The sequence below is a fragment of the Gopherus evgoodei genome, chromosome 3 (genome assembly GCF_007399415.2).
Source record: "Gopherus evgoodei ecotype Sinaloan lineage chromosome 3, rGopEvg1_v1.p, whole genome shotgun sequence".
Classification (NCBI taxonomy): Eukaryota; Metazoa; Chordata; order Testudines; family Testudinidae; genus Gopherus; species Gopherus evgoodei.
This window is the reverse complement of record NC_044324.1, coordinates 179,100,897-179,122,409: the sequence shown is the minus strand read 5'-3', so window position 1 is coordinate 179,122,409 and position 21,513 is coordinate 179,100,897. Positions and strand designations below refer to the sequence as shown.

The window sequence follows — 21,513 nt, the reverse complement described above, 5'->3', positions numbered from 1 at the left end:
CCTGTTCATATGATGGTATAATCTTCAGCATCCTGTATATAGGATGTAGGAAGCAGCAGAATTTTCTAACATTCTTACGTAGGGAGCAGAATCTGCATGCATAGATAAAATCTCTGACAGCAAAGAGTAGGTGACAACCATCACACCTACAGAAGACATATGTGGTGGTGCCTTTCCCTACGGCAACATAACTTCTTTAATCTAAGTGCGTATGGAGGGGCAGAAAGGGGATGGAAAAAGAGTTAAGCTAAAGATAAATATGAAGAATCGTGGAATCCATCACTTGCATGAGCTACAATGTTCTACCCAATGCACATGGAAACTGTGGAGCTGCAACAATTGGCAGAGGCCAAAACATTCAGCTGGACTAACTTCCCCATGTTAAATATGGTGAAAAGTCAATGATTTTCAAAGGAGACAGTGGTGCTGTTAAAACGTCTTAAGTGCTGTGCAGGCTGCTGAAATCTTGCCCACCCTATCCCGTATAGCAAAATGTAGGTCCCTTCATGGGTATGCAAAGATGGGACCAACTAAGGATTTGCCTCTTAATGAAAGGTTGGGTTTGAATGGCTTTATTTCTTTACTCTTATCAGTGTATACCTGTTTGGCACCTGTTTTAGCTAGCAAAAAAAATCCATTTTATATGATTAACACACATTTGCTCCACTAATGCAAATTATTTCAACATTTCAATTATATCAGAACAATAGCCACAGAATTTTTTTGGCTTCCTTGCACTGAATACAAGAGGGCCTTTTCCCCCTTGATTCTTCTGCAGCAAAACAGAGAGGTCTTGGAAGGACCCAAGATCTTGCATTCTGAGCACTTTAAAACTCTTCAGTATAGTGTGTGAATCCTTTCCTGTCATGGGAGGGATCCAGAGCTACGACCAGAATTTAGAGGGTCCAAAGGATATAGAAAAATTCTGTCCTGCATCATGCAGGTCTGTGACTCTAAGTGGACAGCACTATTCTGTTTTCTTGTTTATGCACCAGCCTCACAGACTGCAATACAGTTCTAATAATCGCCTGTATTAACTTCTGCCTGTGCTGGTGCTGCATAAGCAAAAGTACGAGATGTTTTAGCTCATGTAAAGCTATTTAAATCTTTTAAAGGCACAGAGAAATGATGGATTTAAATATACAATAGAACCTCAGAATTACGAACTCAGGAATGGACGTTGTTCGTAAATGAACAAAACATTATGGTTGTTCTTTCAAAAGTTTACAACTGAACATTGTCTTAACATAGCTCTCAAACTTAACTATGCAGAAGAAAAAATGCTGCTTTCCCTTCATTTTTTAATCATGTAACACAGTACAGTACTGTGTTTGCCTTTTTTTGCGTGGGGGTGGTGGTGGAAGGGATGTGTCTCTGCTGCTGCCTAATTATGTTCTTCCGGTTCCAAATGAGATTTGTGTAGTTGACTGATCAGTTTGTAACTCTGGTGTTTGTAATCCTGAAGCTCTACTGTAAATTATGGAGCCACCATTAGCAAGCACATACATAGTTAAGCTTTGTTGGAGAACTGTGTAATGAATTGTGTTAGTGAAATATGTACTAAGTAATGTTAGAGAAATTATTATACATAATTCTAGAAGAAAATAGGACTGTTTGCTTTTTGTATGTAGTTCTGCTGCTTTAGATCATCAGATTTTGCTGAAACAGTCTGTAAATCAGAAAACTGGCTTTTGTGTCTCATATATAAAGTTCTTGACCAAGCAGATAGCAGGGTAGAGAAGAGAGCCGTTAGCTTTCAGTAAATCAGGTACATCCCTCATCCCTCCACCCATCCATTCAACAAGCTAACAAGTTTTTTTTTAAATTACAATATTAATAAAATTCACTGCTTGTTCTCTCACCTTATTCTTGGCTTTGATTATTTCAATGACAGAACACGCCAGACTCTTCATATATTCCATAGTTACTCATATAATTTGCAATTCAATGGGATTTCAAACTTACGTAAAGAAGCTAGAGTATAATAAGAAAAGCTCTCAACAGTCACATCTAGAGCTTATGGTGACAGAGCTATACCAGTAACTCAGGTGATTTACAAGTAGCATCATTGTGACATCAGAAGTACCAACCAATCAATCTTTCCTCTGCAATTTGCTCAGTAACTCAGGTGATTCATAAGTAGCATCATTGTGACATCAGAAGAACCAGCCAATCAATCTTTCCTCTGCACTTTGCTATCAGTCAGTGAAGTGGAGAGGACCTATTCACAGGTCAAAAGTTCTCATTGTTAAATTACTTGAACATCTGTATACAAACATGGTAATAACCCTGGATTGACTCATTGTCCCTGGCCTCAACCTACTCCCAGTCAAGACCTTCTCTCAATGGGGTCCTCACAGGGATGGCAAAGAACCGCCATTACCCTACCTCTCCAGAGGCAAATTCTTAACCCCTGTTCATATGATGGTATAATCTTCAGCATCCTGTATATAGGTTGTAGGAAGCTGCAGAATTTTCTAACAAGCAGCAGAATTTTCTAACATTCTTAAGTAGGCAGCAGAATCTGCATGCATAGATAAAATCCCTGACAGCAAAGGGTAGGTGACAACCATCACACCTACAGAAGACATATGTGGTGGTGCCTTTCCCCATGGCAACATAACTTCTTTAATCTAAGTGTGTATGGAGGGGCAGAAAGGGGATGAGAAAAGAGTTAAGCTAAAGATAAATATGAAGAATTGTGGACTCCATGACTTGCATGAGTTACAATGTTCTAACCAATGAACAGGAAAATTGTGGAGCTGCAGCAATTGGCAGAGGACAAAGCATTCAGCTGGACTAACTTCCCCATGTTTTCAGGCATTCCTGTAGCCCCTCAGAGTTTCTCCACAAAACTCAACTCAGAGTGCCTGCAAAGTTCAGTAGCTCCACCAGAACCTCCAATCCTCCTGGTAACCACAGAACCTGAGGGACCCCTATCGTACTTCTAAGTACTACAATGTTCCCTGTTTCTTAGCTCCTCCATTGTTCTCTGCATAACACTGGGGGCTCCTGCCAGCTTTCTTTCTTTGTATGGGAAAGATTTCAAAATGTCTTAAAAAAATAATCAAGAAAATCCCCAGCCAGAAACCAAACCAAACAAATCATTAAACTCTGTGAGTAAAGGTGACAGTACATGTAAGTGTTGTTTTTTTAAAAAATTCATAACACTGTAGTTATTAAAAACAAACAAAATGAAGCATTAGAAACCAAGGTAATTCAGAGTTAAGATCAAAATAAAATAGAGCCTAACATTTGAAAAGTAGGTAAGATCAGGGCCTTCTCCAGGCACGAGGCTAGCAAGCAGGTGCCTGGGGCAGCCAGTGAAGAGAGCGGTGGCACATGCAGCAGTTCGGCGGCAATTCGACGGTGGGGTCGTCACTCCCTCTCGGAGCGAAGGACCTGCAGCAGAATTGCTGCCGTAGAAGAAGCGGCGGTAGAGCTGCCACCAATCGCAAATGTGGCTTTTTTTATTATTATTTTTTGCTGCTTGGGGTGGCAAAAATGCTAGAGCCAGCCCTGCTTCAGATGCAAGTCTGTGACAACTGTCAGTAGGAACACAAGATGTGTCCAAAAGACACTTTGTCCGGACATAAGATAAGCAGAAGCATAAGTTGAGTCTGCATAAAAGCTTGGATTTCTCCATCCTTCTCTTTGAGGAGATCTTAGTCTGGGATCATCTCTGGACTCTTCCATGCTCTGTACCTTTTTCATGGAAAACTTCTTGTCCAACATGCCAGATTTTAAAACAGGATGTTGCTGATGAGACCCAGGAAGTTAGGGACCCAGTACTAGCACTCTAAGGAGCAGAGAAGGCATTTACAGGATGTTTATATGACCCAGGGCCTGAAGCTACTCTCATTGCTTTACCCATTAAGTACATCTGGAGCAGGGCTTCTCTAGATTTGCAGGTCCTGCAAGTGAAGGACTTGCAAATAGGACATTTTCCAGGAACATTCCCCCAGACAAAATACATATTTTAAATGCCAGACATTACAGGGTATAGTGCCCTTGTTTGATGGGTAGTATGTTAATCCAGGGGATTTAAAAGAAGCCATTCTGACACCAGAAAGAAATAGGCTATTCTGGTTAAAAAAACAAAATGCCAATGGGCAACAACTAACTATCTCTATCTACACTCTGCACAGATTTGAAAAGAGCCAGGTATTTTGTTAGCACTGCTCACTGCCCATGTTCATCTCAAAGCCAGGAGGCACGAGAGGAACTGAGTGGTAGCTGGCCTGCTCCACACTTTTATGCCCTCGGTGCAGGATATAAGGATGCTCAAGGTGCATGAGACTCTGAACATGGGTGAGTGGGGTACATTGCACACCGTCAGCAAACTGTGCAAATGGATAACTACTCGAAGGGAAAAAAGTTACACAGGGATAGCAGTGGTTTGTTCATTAAACCAGTAATACACTGGCTTTTACAAATTGTCCTGGAGCCAGTACAAAAAGCTCTTGATCAAAACACCAGTTCTGTATGGAGACCTTATCTCGCAAACTCTTATGTGAAGGACTTGAAAACAGCACATTTTCCAGAAAGAAAGATTAGAGGCTAGAGTCACTGAAGAGGCAGAGTTGAGGTTGTTTGAAAGCCTGAATTATACATTTCCAAACTTATAAATGTTGGGTTGCGATTTACATTTAACTTAACTTTGAATTTCCCCTATTTTTAATACTTCTTTTTAATTACTACAAATTTATTGTAAGGCACTCTCATCCTTAACTCGAGTTTACCCAAGCATTTAGCCTGCGATAGTTTAGAATCCAAGTAACTTTCCCCTGAATTTATGGCAGTTTAGGCTGAAAATGTTAAACTATATGACAGGGTCTCTTTAAGGTCACAATTGGCCACCAGGTGTCAGACTTGCTCTATATAATATTATTAGTAGGAACCTACAGTCCATTTTGGGCAATTTTACGGTCATAAGATTTTTAAAACCATAGATTTCATGATTTCAGCTATTTCAATCTGAAATGTCACAGTGTTGTAATTATAGGGGTCCTGATCCAAAAAGGTATTGTGTGTGTGTATTGGGAGGGGGATGTCACAATGTTATGGGGGTGGTTGCAGTGCTACTACCCTTCCCACTGTGCTGCTGCTGGTGGCGGCGCCACCTTCAAGCTGGGAGGCTGGAAAGTGGCAGCTGCTAGCTGGAAGCCCAGCTCTGAAGGCAGAGCTAGTGTCAGCAGCAGCACAGAAGGATGGCATAGTATGGTATTGTCACCCTTATTTCTGCGCTGCTGCGGGTGGGGCACTGCCTTCAGGACTGGGTGCCTGGCCAACAGGCACTGCTCTCCGGATGCCCAGCTCTGAAGGCAGCACAGAAGGACCCTCAATTTGAGAAACCCTGGTCTCCCCCATGAAATCTGTATGGAATAGGGTAAAAGTACACAAAAGACCAGATTTCATGGTCCATTTGGAGAGAAGCCGCGGCCCCGCAGCTGCTGGGGATAGAGAACTCCAGGGCTGGGGGCGCTGGTGCTCTCTGTCCCCGGCAGGCACGGGGCCGCAGCTTCTCTCCCCTGCTCAGGCACTAGGGGCACTAGGCGGCACACATCTATGCACTGCATTGGGGACCACTGACTTAAACTGACCGGCTTGAAACCCCGCTATATCACGACCCCGCACTTATCACGATGGAATTTTTTGGACCCCAAACATCGTGTTATAACGGGGTTTCACTGTACTTACTGTATTAGTACTTTAAAGCAGCCTACACATTCTAATTAGACACTTGATAAGATGCAAATTAGAAAAAAAACTATTTAAAAACTGCTTATCAGGTTAAATATGTAGCAATATAAAACATTTTAAAAATCTATTATCAAATTAGGAAAATTGAAAGGCCTTTAAAAGTCTGGTTGGCACAATTTATATATTTTTTTGAGCTTGGATAGTGGCTGTAGATCAGTTTCACTTTGTTTTTTACTAGCTTCATTTTCTGATTCTTATGCACTGGCACAACACCGCAGTGTTTAGGCCACAAATTTTGCAGAGGTTCTTTGTCAGGGGTTCTCAAACTAGGGGTTGCGACCCCTTAGGGGGTCCTGAGGCTATTATGTGGGGGAGTCTCAAGCTGTCAGCCTTCACCGTAAACCCTGCTTTGCCTCCAGCATTTATAATAGCGTTAAATATATTTAAAAGTGTTATTAATTTAACCGGGGGAGTAGGGGGCTTGCTATGTGAAAGGGGTCACCAGTACCAAAGTTTGAGAATCACTGCTCTTTGTTCATAAGAACTACCTCCACTGGAATTTTCCAAAACGTTATTGAAACATTTCTACTTGGTCTTAAGTTTTGAAAAAGCTGCTTCTGAAGAAAAACTATTAGAAACCTATATTTGGGGCCAAATATAACCCAATAGTGTTCATTTAACTTATTCAATGCATGTCTCCCTTTTTGGAAGGGGCCTTTAGTAAATATCATATAGGGTCTTTTTTTTTTTCACATCACTAAAACACTGCGATCTAAAAATCAAAACTGCTTTTCTCATGATACATGTGTGTGTATTTGGGGAGGCTCAGAATCTATAGTTTCTCTTCCACAGACTTCAATGGAATTTTGCACATGAAGAACAGTAATCATCAATTTCAGATTATTAGCATGTGAAATAAATGATCTGATCATTCTTTTATGAGGACCTATTCCACTGGTACTCTATCTGCGAACAAACAGATGGCAGCCTATGGCAGTTGAGAATTTTCCTTTTTTTGGTCACTGATCCTTCTCCCTGCCTCATCCCCTTCCTCCCCTCCCAAAACTAGTCACCCACCTGAGCGACATAACTTACACAGAGTTAAGCATCGGTGCAGACAGCACTGTATCGGCAGGAGACATAGCTGCCACCGCTTGCGGGGCCCAGAGTAATTAAGCCAGCGGGAGTCCTCTATCTCATCGGCTTAGAGTGGCTACACTAGAGAGCTTAAGCTCAGAAGACTTCTCAGTTGAATAAGCTCCAGATACTCATTCTACTATGGTTTTAGTTTAAGCAGGCAAGGATCGCCATGAAAAATGACATCTTGATAGAGCAAATTACTCTACAGAACCTTCCAAAGAATTAAATTCAAAACCACAATAAAACAAGTCAGTTTCTTAGCTCAGTTAATTTTTTCCTACTGGAAAAACTTTATAAACCAAGAAAATAATTAATAAACATGTATATAGTGTTTTTTACCCAGAGATCTCAAAAAGTCTTACACGTTGAGTAGGTATTTTACCTCCATTTTATATCTCAAATAGTCTTAAATGAAGTCCTTAAACACAGAGGGTTTTTATCTTTAAAAAAGAAAGATGTTCTTATTTACAAAATAGATTTAACGTCATAAAAGATTGTTACTCACCTTTGTAACTGTTGTTCTTCGAGATGTGTTGCTCATATCCATTCCAGTTAGGTGTCCGCGCGCCACGTGCACGTTCATCGGAAGACTTTTTACCCTAGCAACACTCGGTGGGTCGGCTGGGCACTCCCTGGAGTGGCACCGCCATGGCACCGGATATATACCCCAGCCGACTCAGCCACCCTTCAGTTCCGTCTTGCCGGCTACTCAGACAGTGGGGAAGGAGGGTGGGTTTGGAGTGGATATGAGCAACACATCTTGAAGAACAACAATTACAAAGGTGAGTAACCATCATTTCTTCTTCAAGTGATTGCTCATATCCATTCCAGTGAGGTGATTCCCAAGCCTTACCTAGGCGGAGGAGTCGGAGCGAGATGTGGCAGAGTGCAAAACCGCTGAGCCAAAGGCTGCATCATCTCTACACTGTTGGACCAGAGTATAGTGCAAAGCAAAGGTGTGGTCCGAGGACCAGGTAGCTGCATGACATATCTCCTGGATTGGGACATGGGCCAAGAAGGCAGCTGATGAAGCCTGAGCTCTGGTAGAATGTGCAGTGAAATGGCCCGAGGGAACATGAGCCAGGTCACAGCACGTGCGGATGCACGCCGTCACCCATGAGGAGATCCTCTGGGAGAAGACAGTTAGGCCTTTCATCTGGTCAGCCACAGCAACAAAGAGTTGGGGCGATTTCCGGAAGGGCTTCATCCGATCGATATAAAAAGCAAGCGCCCTACGGACATCTAAGGAGTGTAACTGCTGTTCCCGCCGAGATGAGTGAGGCTTCAGGAAGAAGACCGGAAGGAAGATGTCCTGTTGGTATGGAAGGCCGACACCACCTTAGGGAGGAACGCCAGATGTGGTCGCAACTGTACCTTGTCCTTGTGAAAGACAGTATACGGTGGGTCCACCGTTAGCGCTTGAAGCTCGGAGACTCGTCTGGCCAATGTAATGGCTACTAAGAAAACTGTCTTCCAGGACAGGTATAGCAGCAAGCAAGTTGCCAACGGCTCGGATGGTGGAAGCATAAGCCTGCTTAGGACTAGACTGAGGTCCCAGGTAGGGGCAGGGCGGTGTACTTGGGGGTAGAGGCACTCCAGGCCCTTGAGAAATCTAGTAACTAAAGGATGGGAAAACACGGAGTGTCCACTCTCCCCTGGATGGAACGTGGAGATGGCCACCAAGTGCACCCTCAGAGACGATATGGCCAGGCCCTGCTGCTTAAGGGACCAGAGGTAGTCAAAGATAGTGGGGATCGAGACCTGAGAGGGAGTAGTATTCTGCGTTTCACACCAGCAGGAAAAACATTTCTACTTGGTCAGATATGTTGACAGAATGGAAGGCTTTCTGCTGCTCAGGAGTATATGTTGTACCGGAGAGGAGCAGCGTAACTCTGACCTGTTTAGTCACGCAGGAGCCACACCATGAGGTGGAGGGCCTGCAGGTCCAGGTGGCGAAGATTGTCATGGTCCTGCGTTATGAGGTCCGAGTGGAGAGGCAGGGTAATTGGGCTGTCTATGGACAGGTTGAGCAGTGTGGTGTACCAGTGCTGTCTGGGCCACGCTGGCACGATCATGATTAGGTGCGCTCGCTCTGTCCCTGAGGAGTTTTATCAGGACCTTGTGAACCAGTGGGAACAGAAGAAAGGCACAGAGCAGCCGGTGCTTCCACGACATGAGGAATGCGTCTGAGATTAATCCCGGTGAAAGACCCTGGAAGGAGAAGAACGCTTGGCATTTCCTGTTCGTGCGAGAGGCGAACAGGTCTATGTGGGGAAAGCCTCACTTCTGGAAGACCAAATGAATAACATCTGGTCTTATCGACCTTTCGTGGCAGAGGAAGGAACTGCTCAGCTGATCCGCTAGAGTGTTCCGAACCCCTGGGAGAAAGGAAGCTACCAGGTCTATCGAGTAGGCTATGCAGAAGTCCCAGAGTCGGATGGTCTCCTGACAGAGGGGGGAAGATAGAGTCCCTCCCTGTTTGTTGATATAATACATGGCCGTTGTCTGTAAACACTGAGACACAACGGCCCTGTAGATGCTGCTGGAATGTCTGGCACGCCAGGTGGACCACTCTCAGCTCTCGGACATTTATGTGAAGCGTCAGCTTCTGTGGTGACCAAAGGCCCTGGGTACGAAGGTGTCCGAGGTGAGCCCCCCATCCAAGAGATGACGCGTCTGTCATCAGGGACAGTGAGGGTTGTGGCAGATGGAACGATAACCCTGCACATGCCAGGGAGGGTGTTAGCCACCAGTCAAGGGAGCGTAGGATGCTCGGGGGAATGGTGATTATTGTGTCTATCGGGTTCTTGCCTGGACAGTAGACCGAGTTGAGCCACATTTGGAGGGGTTGGAGGCGGAGACTGGCATATTTGGTCACATAAGTACAGGAAGCCATGTGACCTAGGAGATCGAGACAGGTGGGAGCCGAGGTCGTCGGGAAGTTCTGCAGACCTCGAATGATTGTTGCCATTGCCTGGAATCGCGGCTGGGGTAGGTAGGCCTTGGCTAGATTGGAGTCCAGGGTAGCTCCTATGAAGTCTAGCCTTTGTGTGGGGACCAGTGTGGATTTCTCCACATTGAGCATCAGGCCTAAGCGTGTGAATAGATCCCTGACAATGTCTATCTGCTGTCTGACCTGTGTCTCGGAGGTCCCTCTGATGAGCCAGTGGTCCAGATACAGGAATATGTGTATCCGACGTTGGCGGAGGTGTGCGGTGACTATGGCCATGCACTTTGTAAACACCCTTCGGGCCATGGGGAGGCCAAAGGGGAGGACTGTGAATTGGAAGTGCTGGTGGTTGGCTACAAAGCAAAGGTACCTCCCGTGTGGAGGAAAAATGGCGATGTGAAAGTACTCGTCCTTCATATCGAGGGCAGCATACCAGTCTCCAGGATCCAAGGATGGGATAATGCTCCCTAGGGAGACCATATGGAACTTCAACTTTATCATGAACTTGTTGAGGCCTCACAGGTCTAGGATGGACCTGAGGCCTCCTTTTGACTCGGGGATCAGAAAGTACCAGGAGTAAAACCCTTTTCCCTTCTTGTTTTGCGGCACCTCCTCTATTGCTCCTATTGCGAGGAGTGTCTGCACCTCTTGTAGGAGGAACTGCTCGTGAGAGGAGTCCCTGAAGAGGAACCGGGTAGGAGGGTGGGAAGGTGGGGATGAAATAAATTGGAGGTGGTATCCTTGTTTCACAGTGCGTAGGACCCATAGGTCTGAGGTCAATTGGGACCACGCCGGGAGGAAGTAGGAGAGGCAGTTGGAGAAGGGAGGAAAAGGATCCTGTCCTGAAACTGCTCCTTCCAGCTGCGCTCGCTCCTCGGGTTGACATGATTTGTGATGAGGGCGTGGGGGAAGGGAAGCACCATCACATTTTCCTTTCAGTCAGAGCTCCCTTTGCCAGTCGAAATTTTTCGTATTATATTATCACGACCCTCTGTCTCCAGTCCAAACCCCAAACTGGGGGCACCTCAGGCTACACCAAGCCTCGTGCTGTAGACTAGGAAACTGCTCCTCTTTCTGCCTGGCTTCGACACTTGCAGACAGACACACACGCATCCCAGCACCATGAAGAAGGGCAGACCTGCCCCCATCCCACCAGTTCTCCTGCTACACTCCCCCTGCAGCCCGCAGAATGCAGCTAACAGAGGAGAACAGGATGGCCGCGAGGCGCGCTAAACTGATCCAGCCAGTGATGCTCCGCAAACCTCCCATCAACTTCCCCATTCCCCTGCTGACGCACATCCACCTTGCCAGGAGACGGGATAATGCAGTCGACAAGGACATTTTCACACCCCGGAGAGGAGCAAAACTGATCCACTCAGTGGATGCTCCAGCCAGAACAAGCCCTGGCCCCTTTCCTCTGCTCCTCTCCCCAGCAGCCAGCTCGCAAAGATGCGCTGGGTTTAAAGCGCTTGCAAAAGGCATCCTTGCAGAGCGGGGTTTGGCTGGAGAAATGGTCCAGGTAGGAGCCCGGAGCCCAGCCTCCCCCTCCCGGACAGGGGGAGCCACACCCACCTTAGACAAAGGAGAAGTGATAGAAACAAAAGCCAGGCGGGTGCTTAACCGAGCCTACAAAATCCGGGACGGAGGCGCAGGAAGGAAAGGGGCGAAGAGGGGGAGTGAGCAGCCCTGGGTCCCTCCTGCGAGGAGGCACTGGGAAAGCAAGGGAGCATGCAGCATTCAGACAGACTGTGATCTAGAAACACACGCCATTGTGCCAGTACTCACTTCTTATTTACAGACCCGGCGCCCTCTCCTCGCTTCACGGGCAGGCATTTTTTCAGGGCTTAGGTAGGTGCGGTTTCACCAAACGGACAAAGAGAGAGAGAGAGAAAAGGACCAGACCCAGGGCGGGTTTGCTGCTGCTGCGCTCAGATTCCGCGCGGAGCGGAGCCTGGCGTTCTCCCTGTCACTGGAGGGGTGTGTGGGTGTGGGTGTGTGGGTGTGAGAAAGAGAGAGAGACAGATCACCCTGTGAGAGAGATCGCTGTGTGCGGGTGATTGTGGTTGCCGTGTGTGCGATCACCCTGTGTGTGATAACCCTGACTGTGTGTGTAAGATCATCCTATGTGTGTGTGAGATCGCCGTGTGTGTGTAACCCCGTGAGATCGCCGTCTGTGTGTGACCACCCTGTGTGTGTAACTCGCTCGGACACCTTGTGTGTGTATCAGCCTCTTTCGGTATGTGACTGCCAGTCCCTGAGGTGTGTCTGTCACAGTCTCAGTATGTCTCTGTCTTTTGATCTGCGTGTGTGTGTGTGTGTGCGTGTGTATCCGCATCCCGCTTTCGGTCAGTGTGTGTGGGGGGGCCTGTCTCCTCTCGGCCCCTCTGTCTTTCTCCCATGTGCATCTCAGCCCCGGTGCCTGCTTCTCACGCGGTGTCTGTGCCCTCTGCTCCGTCACTTTGTCTCAGGCACTGGGCGTGGGGCGCCTGACTCTGGGTGCAGCTGTGTGTGTGTGTGTGTGTGTGTGTGTCCTTGCTCTCCGCCGTGTCCTTGCTCTCCGCCTGTGTGTGTGTGTGTGTCCTTGCTCTCCGTGAAGGCTACTGCTCCTCTAGGAATGTGCTACCGGCAGCACATTCCGATACTCACAGATGTTAGAAGTTGCTATTGTGTTAAACTGCTACCTCATGTAGTGTGGGCAACGCTCCTCTCCTCATTCTCTCTCCCCCGGTGTATCCCAGCCGCTGGGAGCGTCTCCCCCTCCCTCCCTCCACCCCGCTCCAGCGCCAGGGGCAGCTGCACCCTCATCTCGGTGAGCTGCTCGGCATTTCTACCCGGCCCCTTCGCTCGGCAGCGCAAGTACAGGTGAGGCAGATGCTATAGGGATGAAGTGGGGAGAAGGAGGTTAAGAGAAGAGGTCTGTGCAGGAAAGATAAATCCCAGACGGGTGGGCGCTGACTTGGGAGCCCCCGGGGGAGTACAATGGGGTGGAGGAAAAGCCAACAGCCACCCCCACCACCGAGACACAAGACCTGCTCCTGGTCTTTGCCATGGCCCCTACGGGATCTTTCTCCCACAGCTTCCCCAAGGGAACTTTTGAAGAGGACGAAATATCACTGTAGCGAGCAGGCAGCCCTCAGACCAGGCTTGGGAAAGTTTGAGGCCTGGTCTACACTACCAGTTTATATTGAATTTAGCAGCATTAAACCAAATTAACCCTGCACCCATCCACACAACAAAGTCCTTTATATCGATATAAAGGGCTCTTAATACTGATATCTGTAATCCTCCCCGACAAGGGGAGTAGCGCTGAAATCGGTATTGCCATTTTGGACTAGGGTTAGCGTGGCCGCAATTCAATGGTATTGGCCTCCTGGAGCTATCCCACAGTGCACCATTGTGACTGCTCTGGACAGCAATCTGGAGTGGGATGCACAGGCCAGGTAGACAGGAAAAGCCCCGCGAACTTTTGAATTTCATTTCCTGTTTGCCCAGCATGGAGAACTGATCAGCACAGGTGACCACGCAGAGCTCATCAGGACAGGTAACCATGCAGTCTGAGAATTGAAAAAGAGCTCCAGCATGGACTGTACAGGAGGTACTGGATCTGATCGCTATATGAGGAGATGATTGCGTGCTAGCAGAACTCCATTCAAAAAGATGAAATGAAAAAAAATTGAAAAAATCTCGAAGGCCATGATGGAGAGAGGCCACATTAGGGACTCAGTACACTACCGTGTGAAAGTTAAGGAGCTCAGACAAGCCTACCAGAAAACCAAAGAAGCAAAAGGAAGGTCTGGGGCAGAGCCGCAAACATGCCGCTTCTACACTGACCTGCTTGCAATTCTAGGGGGGGCTGCCACCACTCCCCCATCCCTGACCCAGGATTCTGAGGTGGGGGTGGTAATCTCAGCCATGACTGAGGAATCTGCGTGCGGGGAAGATGAGGAAGAGGAAGAGGAGGACGAGCTTGCAGAAAGCACACAGCACTCCATTCTCCGCAACAGCCAGGATCTTTTTCTCAGCCAGATGGAATTACTCTCCCAGCCCTCCGAAGGCGGTATCCCACCAGACAATGAAGCCATGGAAGGGACCTCTGGTGAGTGTACCTTTGTAAATATAAAACATGGTTTAAAAGCAAGCGTTTTTTAATGATTAATTCACGCTGAGGATTTGGGATGCATTCGCGGCCAGTACAGCTACTGGAAAAGTCTGTAACGTATCTGGGGATGGAGTGGAAATTCTCCAGGGACATCTCCGTGGAGCTCTCCTGAAGGTACTCCAAAAGCCTTTGCAGATGGTTTCTGGGCAGCGCAGCCTTATTCCGTCTGCCATGGTAGGACACGTGACCATGCCATGCTTGTAGCAAGTAATCTGGTATCATTGCATGACAAAGCCTGGCAGCGTATGGTCCCGGTGTTTGCTGGCAGTCAAGCAACATCCGTTCTTTATCTCGCTGTGTTATCCTCAGGAGAGTGATATCGTTCATGGTACCCTGGTTGAAATACAGGAATTTAATTAAGGGGACAGAGGTGGCCATTCTTATTGGGCTGTTTGCCTGTGGCTGAAAAGAAATCCTTCCCTGCAGTTAGCCAAGCAGGGGGCGGGGGTGTGATTGGCGCTGAGCTTTTTTGCGTTTGGCTAGCAGAAATCTTCCCTGATTCCAGCCAAGTGGGGGGTGGGGGGGATGGCTAGCTGAGATCTTCCATGATACCAGCCATGCAGTGGGGGGAGGGGTAAAGCGATCATCCCAGAGAATGGGGGTGGAGTTGGTTTGTGCTGCTGCATGTTAACAGGAAAGCCGCAGCACTCAATGGGCTTTGCTTGGTATGTGGGAAAGGAGGGCGCTGGATATATGAAGGCTACAGAAGTCAAAAGAACAATGGCTTACCGTGGCTGCATGCAAGCCGAATTCTGTTGCCCGGACCTACACCTGTGAGCTCTAACATCAAAGCAGCAGGCACTCAATATTAAAATGCAAAATGCAACCTTGTGCTCAGATCACATGGGCTATGTAATGTGAATAGTGTTGTTCACCATGAAAGAGTATAAGCATTGTTCTGTACCATGTATCTTTTTTAATACTTCTCTCCCTTTTTTTTCCCCTCCCTCCCCCTGCAGCTGCAAATTTTTCAAGCCTCCCTCCTCCGTCCCGAAGGCTATCTCAGATAAGGCGGTGGAAAAAAAAGACGCAAGATGAAATGTTCACTGAAATCATGAAATCAACCCTCAATGAAAGAGCTCATCTGACTGAGTGGAAGGACGCAGTATCAAAGTATAGGAAAGATGCCAGTGAATGTGAAGAGAGGAAGGACGCTTAAGATCAGGGGTGACGGCGGGAAGATCAGAGGTGTGGTCAGGAAGATCAGCGGTGGCGGGATGCAACGCTGGGGCTGCTGCGTGATCAAGCTGACATGCTCCGGCGTCTGGTGGAGCTTCAGAAACGGCAGCAGGATCACAGAGTGCTGCTGCAGCCCCAGTATAACCACCCTCCCCACTCACCATGTTCCATAGCCTCCTTACCCAGATGTGTAAGAACGCATGGGGAGAGGCTCCATGCACCCGCCCACTGCACCCAAGCCCAAGCAAAAGGTTGTCATTATTTTGAACTTTTTTTAGTGGCCTTTTCCTTCCCTCCTATCCTCCTCCCAAACCCCACCAGGGCTACCTTGTCAGTTCTCTCCCTCTTTTTATAATCAATTAATAAAGAATACATGATTTTTAAATGATAGTGACTTTCTTGCCTTAGAAAGCAAGCTGTGATCAAAGGGGGAGGGGCGGTTACTTACAGAGAATGAGTCAATCAAGGGGGCGGGTTTTCATCATGGAGAAACAAACACAACAGTCACACTGTACCCTGGCCAGTGATGAAACTGGTTTTCAAAGCCTCTCTGATGCGCACTGCTTCCTGGGGGGCTCTTCTAATTGCCCTGGTGTCTGGCTGCGCGTAATCAGTGGCCAAGTGATTTGCCTCAGCCTCGCACCCCGCTGTAAACGTCTCCCCCTTACTCTCACAGAGATTGTGGAGCACACAGCAAGCAGCAATAACAATGGGGATATTGGTTTGGCTGATGTCTGAGCGAGTCAGTAACATGCACCAGCATCCCTTTAAACATCCAAATGCACATTCTACCACCACTCTGCACTTGCTCAGCCTATAGTTGAACAGCTCCTGACTACTGTCCAGGCTGCCTGTGTATGGTTTCATGAGCCATGGCATCAAAGGGTAGGCTGGGTCCCCACAGATTATAGGAATTTCAACATCCCCAGCTGTTATTTTCTGGTCTGGGAAGTAATTCCCTTGCTGCAGCTGTTTAAACAGAGTAGTGTTCCTGAAGACGTGAACATCATGAACCCTTCCCGGCCATCCCACGTTGATGTTGGTGAAACGTCCCTTGTAATCCACCAGTGTTTGCAGCACCATTGAAAAGTACCCCTTGCGGTTTATGTACTGGGTGCCCTGGTGCCAAGATAGGGATATGGGTTCCATCTATCACCCCACCACAGTTAGGGAATCCCATTGCAGCAAAGCCATCCACTATGACCTGCACATTTTCCAGAGTCACTACCTTTGGTAGCAGCAGTTAGTGATTGCTTTGGCTACTTGCATCACAGCTGCCTCCACAGTAGACTTGCCCACTCCAAATTGATTCCCGACTGACCGGTAGCTGTCTGGCGTTGCAAGCTTTTAGAGGGCTATTGCCACTCATTTCTCAACTGTGAGGGCTGCTCTCATCTTGGTATTCTGGCGTTTCAGGGCAGGGGAAAGCAAGTCACAAAGTTCCAAGAAACTGCCCGTACGCATGTGAAGTTTCGCAGCCACTGGGAATCGTCCCACACCTGCAACACTATGCGGTCCCACCAGTCTGTGCTTGTTTCCTGGGCTCAAAATCAGCTTTCAGTGGCTAGAACCTGCCCCGTTACCAGCATGATCTCCAAAGCGCCGGGGACTGCGGTTTGAGAGAATTCTGTGTCCATGTCCTCATCGCTCTTGTCACCACGCTGCCATAGCTGCCTCCTCCTCGCCTGGTTTTGCAGGTCCTGGTTCAGCACAGACTGCACGAGAATGTGCTAGGTGTTTACAACGTCCACGATTGCTGTCTTGAGCTGAGCAGGCTCCATGCTTGCCATGGCATGGCGTCTGCACAGTTCACCCAGGAAAAAAGGCAGGAAACGGTTGTCTGCCGTTGCTTTCACGGAGGGAGGGGTGAGGCTGTACCCAGAACCGCCAGCGACAATGTTTTTTGCCCCATCAGGCACTGGGATCTCCACCCAGAATTCCAATGGGCAGGGGAGGCTGTGGGAACTATGAGATAGCTAGCCACAGTGCAATGCTCCTGAAATCAGTGCTAGCCTCGGTACATGGACACACACCGCCTAATTAATGTGCTTAGTGTGGCCGCACTTTATAAAATCTGTTTCAAAAAAACATTTTCTGTAAAATCAGAATAATCCCGTGGTGTAGACATACCCTGAGTGTAGCAAGCTTCCACATTCCGGGGACCCCGTCTATTTCTTTCTTCTTTGCAGCTCTGCGTTGTAATCCCCGAGTCGGTACTTTGCTTGGAGGAGTTTATCACATGGAAGCAGAGAGTCACCACTTAGTATCTCTCCCATACATGAACAAGCTTCTGCTTGCATCCCCTTTAAATCGGCACTATAAAGGAGAGACTCTACTTCCTCTGAGATTTTAGCCCTTGAGATGCCTGAGATTATGTTATAGATTCATAGACTTTAAGGTCAGAAGGGACCATTATGATCATCTAGTCTGACTTCCTGCACAACGCAGGCCACAGAATCTCACCCATCCACTTCTATAACAAACCCCTAACCTATGTCTGAGTTACTGAAGTCTTCAAATTGCAGTTTGAAGACCTCAAGCTGCAGAGAATCCTCCAGCAAGTGTCCCTTGCCCCATACTGCAGAGGAAGGCGAAAAATCTCCAGGGCCTCTGCCAATCTGCCCTGGAGGAAAATTCCTTCGCCACCCCACATATGGTGATCATTTAAACCCTGAGCAGCTGAGCAAGACTCACCAGCCAGCACCCAGGAAAGAATTCTCTGCAGTAACTCAGATCCCAACCCATCTAACATCCCATCACAGACCACTGGGCATACTTACCTGTTGACAATTGAAGATCAATTGCCAAATTAATTGCCAAAATTAGACTATCACATCATACCATCCCTTCCATAAACTTATCAAGCTTAGTCTTAAAGCCAGATATGTCTTTTGCCCTCACTACTCCCCTTGGAACTTCACTCCTCTAATGGTTAGAAACCTTCATCTAATTTCAAGTCTAAACCTCCTAGTGTCCAGTTTATATCCATTTGTTTTTGTGTCCACATTGGTCCTAAGCTTAAATAATTTCTCTGCCTCCCTAATATTAATCCCTCTGATATATTTATAAAGAGAAATCATATCCCCCCTCTTTGAGTCTCCTTTCACAAGACAGGTTTTCCATTCCTCGGATCATCCTAGTAGCCCGTCTCTGAATCTCATAGACTCATAGATTCTAGGACTGGAAGGGACCTCGAGAGGTCATCGAGTCCAGTCCCCTGCCCTCATGGCAGGACCAAATACTGTCTAGACCATCCCTAATAGACATTTATCTAACCTACTCTTAAATATCTCCAGAGATGGAGATTCCACAACTTCCCTAGGCAATCTATTCCAGTGTTTAACTACCCTGACAGTTAGGAACTTTTTCCTAATGTCCAACCTAAATCTCCCTTGCTGCAGTTTAAGCCCATTGCTTCTTGTATCTGTTCCAGTTTGAATTCATCCTTCTTAAACATGGGAGACCAGAACTGCACACAGTATTCCAGATGAGGTCTCACCAGTGCCTTAAATCATGGTACTAACATCTTCTTATCTTTGCTAGAAATACCTCGCCTGACGCATCCTAAAACCGCATTAGCTTTTTTAAAGGCCATATCACATTGGCGGCTCATAGTCATCCTGTGATCAACCAATACTCCAAGGTCCTTCTCCTCCTCTGTTACTTCCAACTGATGTGTCCCCAATTTACAACTAAAATTCTTGTTTTTAATCCCAAAATGCATGACCTTGCACTTTTCACTATTAAATTTCATCCTATTGCTATTACTCCAGTTTACAAAGTCATCCAGATTTTCTTGTATGATATCTCAGTCCTCCTCTGTGTTAGCAATACCTCCCAGCTTTGTGTAATCTGTTATGTTTGTCACAGACTGATCTGAGGTCTCCTGGTTATCTGTCAGCTGTGACATTACCCTTGGGTCTCTTTCCCAAGTGGTTAATAGGTGGATGCCCCTGCAGGGTAAAATGTTCGGCCAGTATGCACCAATAAATAGCTACAGTACCATCCATCTGCCCATAATTTAAAATCAGTGGGAACCTTCCAATGACTTCAATGGGTTTGGATCAGGCCCTAAAGCAATATGTTCGGTGAAACAGGTAGAACTTATTTTGATGACGCAAGAAACTCCACTCCAGAAATTACTGTATTGTATCCACAAATCTGATACCTGAGAAGCAGTCTCTAGGAAATTAAAATCAATCTGTCAACTGCATACACTTCTTAGCTATCACTTTCCACCTGAGGCAATCACTGGTAACATTCTTGACTGACGTTTATTGCTTTCTTAGAAAGGAGTCTAGCTATGCCATGGCACCCACTTGCTCTGCATTCAGCGCTAATGCTACCAGATGTGGCATTTTTATGAGAGGCTTCTTGAAATCCAGAAAGAACAACATTTCCGTTGGTGGAGTACAACAAAAATTGTTGGGTAGAAGAACTCCTTTTCTTGAGGCCTTCTAGAGCTCCTGCATCTCTTCTGTAGAGTCATGACCTCCTATGTGTTTGTTGTAACCTACACCGCACACTGTTTGAATATTGTGTGTGACCATTTTGCCCTCAGAGGTGAAGCTGACATTTGAACAGTTTGAAGTGTCAGGACTGTAGCAGTTCTGAACTTTACTGAACAAACACACTCGCATGCAGTTCATTGCTGACAAAACATACCACCACCCAGCATGGACAGGATTAAATAATAGGAGGGGTTACAACGGGAGAATCTAAAAGGAGAATCTGCACAAACTCAGAAGTTCTAAAGGGCGCAACACAGGGAAGTAAAACAGTACATGAAAGTTATGGCAAAACGTCTATTACATGTTAAGTACAGAGAGAACGAGGGTATTACTGGTATGAGTAAACTGTTGTGTAGAAGAACTCCTTTTCTTGAGGCCTTCTAGAACTCCTGCATCTATTCTTTAGAGCAGAGGTCTTCAACCTTTTTTGTGGTCGATAGCACATTCATGTTTTCAGAAGGGTGCGGCGGGCGCCAACAATTTTTCAAAGCTTAGTTTGTATTTGTACATTAAATAATATGAAAAACATCATATTTAATATTACATAATATATGAATCAATAAGATAGAAAGGGTAATTTTACATGTAAAAGGTGTTAATGAAATTATTCGGCAATTACACTTTCACCTTACCACGTGAATTTGATCCTTTTTATCTACCTGTAAGAAAAATTAAGGGTTTTTTACAAAATAAATATCATAAACAGTTTTCATCTTATTTATTTTAAAAAAGTAAAACATTGTTGAACTGCTGGTCCAAATGTATTTCTTATTCTCACTTTAACATAGAATGAAGCCTGCAGCCCCAGGGTTCTCTGTCCCCGGCAGGCATGAGGCCACGGTTTCCCTCCGGCTTAAGCCGCGGCCCCACACCTGCTAGGGACCGAGAACCCCTGCAGCCCCGGAGAAGCCGGAGAGAAGCCGCAGCCCCGCACCTGCCAGGGACAGAGAACACCAGCACCCGCAGCCTGCAGCCCGGGGGTTCTCTGTCCCCGGCAGGAATGGGGCCACAGCTTCTCTTCCTTGCTGGGCACTAGGTGGGTGCACATAAATGCCTCAGTGGGCACCATGGCGCCCACGGGCACCACGTTGGGGACCACTGCTTTAGAGTCATGATTTTCTATGTGTTTGGTGTAACCTACGCCAAACAAGGGTTGACTACTGTGTGGGACCATTTTTCTCTCAGAGGTGAAGCTGACATTTGAACAGTTTGAAGTCTAAGAATGGCAGCAGTTCTGAACTTTACTAAACAAACACCCTCGAAAGTTATGGCAAAACTTGTCTATTACATGTTAATTACAGAGATGGTGAGGGAACATATTACTGGCATGAGTTTGGAATGGCAGAATTAATCACATAGAGTGGCTGCTGAAAGCTGCTCAAAAGGTGGGATATGCTAAAAGTAGGTTCAGGAGAGATGGATGGTTGGGAAGAGTGCAGGTGAAGGACTCAAAATTACATGATAAACAAACAACATATTCCTACTACAAAAAGCGTTAGCCAATCTAAATATAGATATGACAAGAACATACCTGTGGGGAAATTTGGAGTCCCAGGCGAACTAATGCGTAGTTTGGATCTAAGCATCAGAACACTGACTGGAGGGTGAGCAGGCATTTTTGTAGAGAAATTACAATGGTTGAAGGGAGAACACTAGGTTTGTGCATAGGTAAGCTGATGGCTCAAGGGTTTCTAGACAATAGGAGCTGATCATTCTTGGCTATGGGTGATGTTTTCTTCCAGGGAGCTCACAATGCAACTAGGCTGCTTCAATATTTGGATATCAGTTACGGATTCATTATTAGAATTGATCTGATAATTGCTGAGCCAGGTGTGTGCAGACATAGGGTTATTAGCATCTGGAGCAGAGAT

General features: G+C 46.7%; 1 protein-coding gene across 3 annotated transcripts in view; it reads right to left on the bottom strand.

The window, feature by feature from the left end:
* The window catches only part of LOC115649034 (centromere protein F-like), a 78,275-nt gene extending 65,281 nt beyond the window's left edge, over positions 1–12,994 (bottom strand). For all 3 annotated transcript variants that reach the window (XM_030557535.1, XM_030557536.1, XM_030557537.1), the window contains exon 1: positions 11,579–12,994. The gene's annotated coding sequence lies outside the window, so the exon portion shown is untranslated. The remainder of the gene's footprint in view (positions 1–11,578) is intronic.
* Between the last annotated feature and the right edge of the window lie 8,519 nt (positions 12,995–21,513).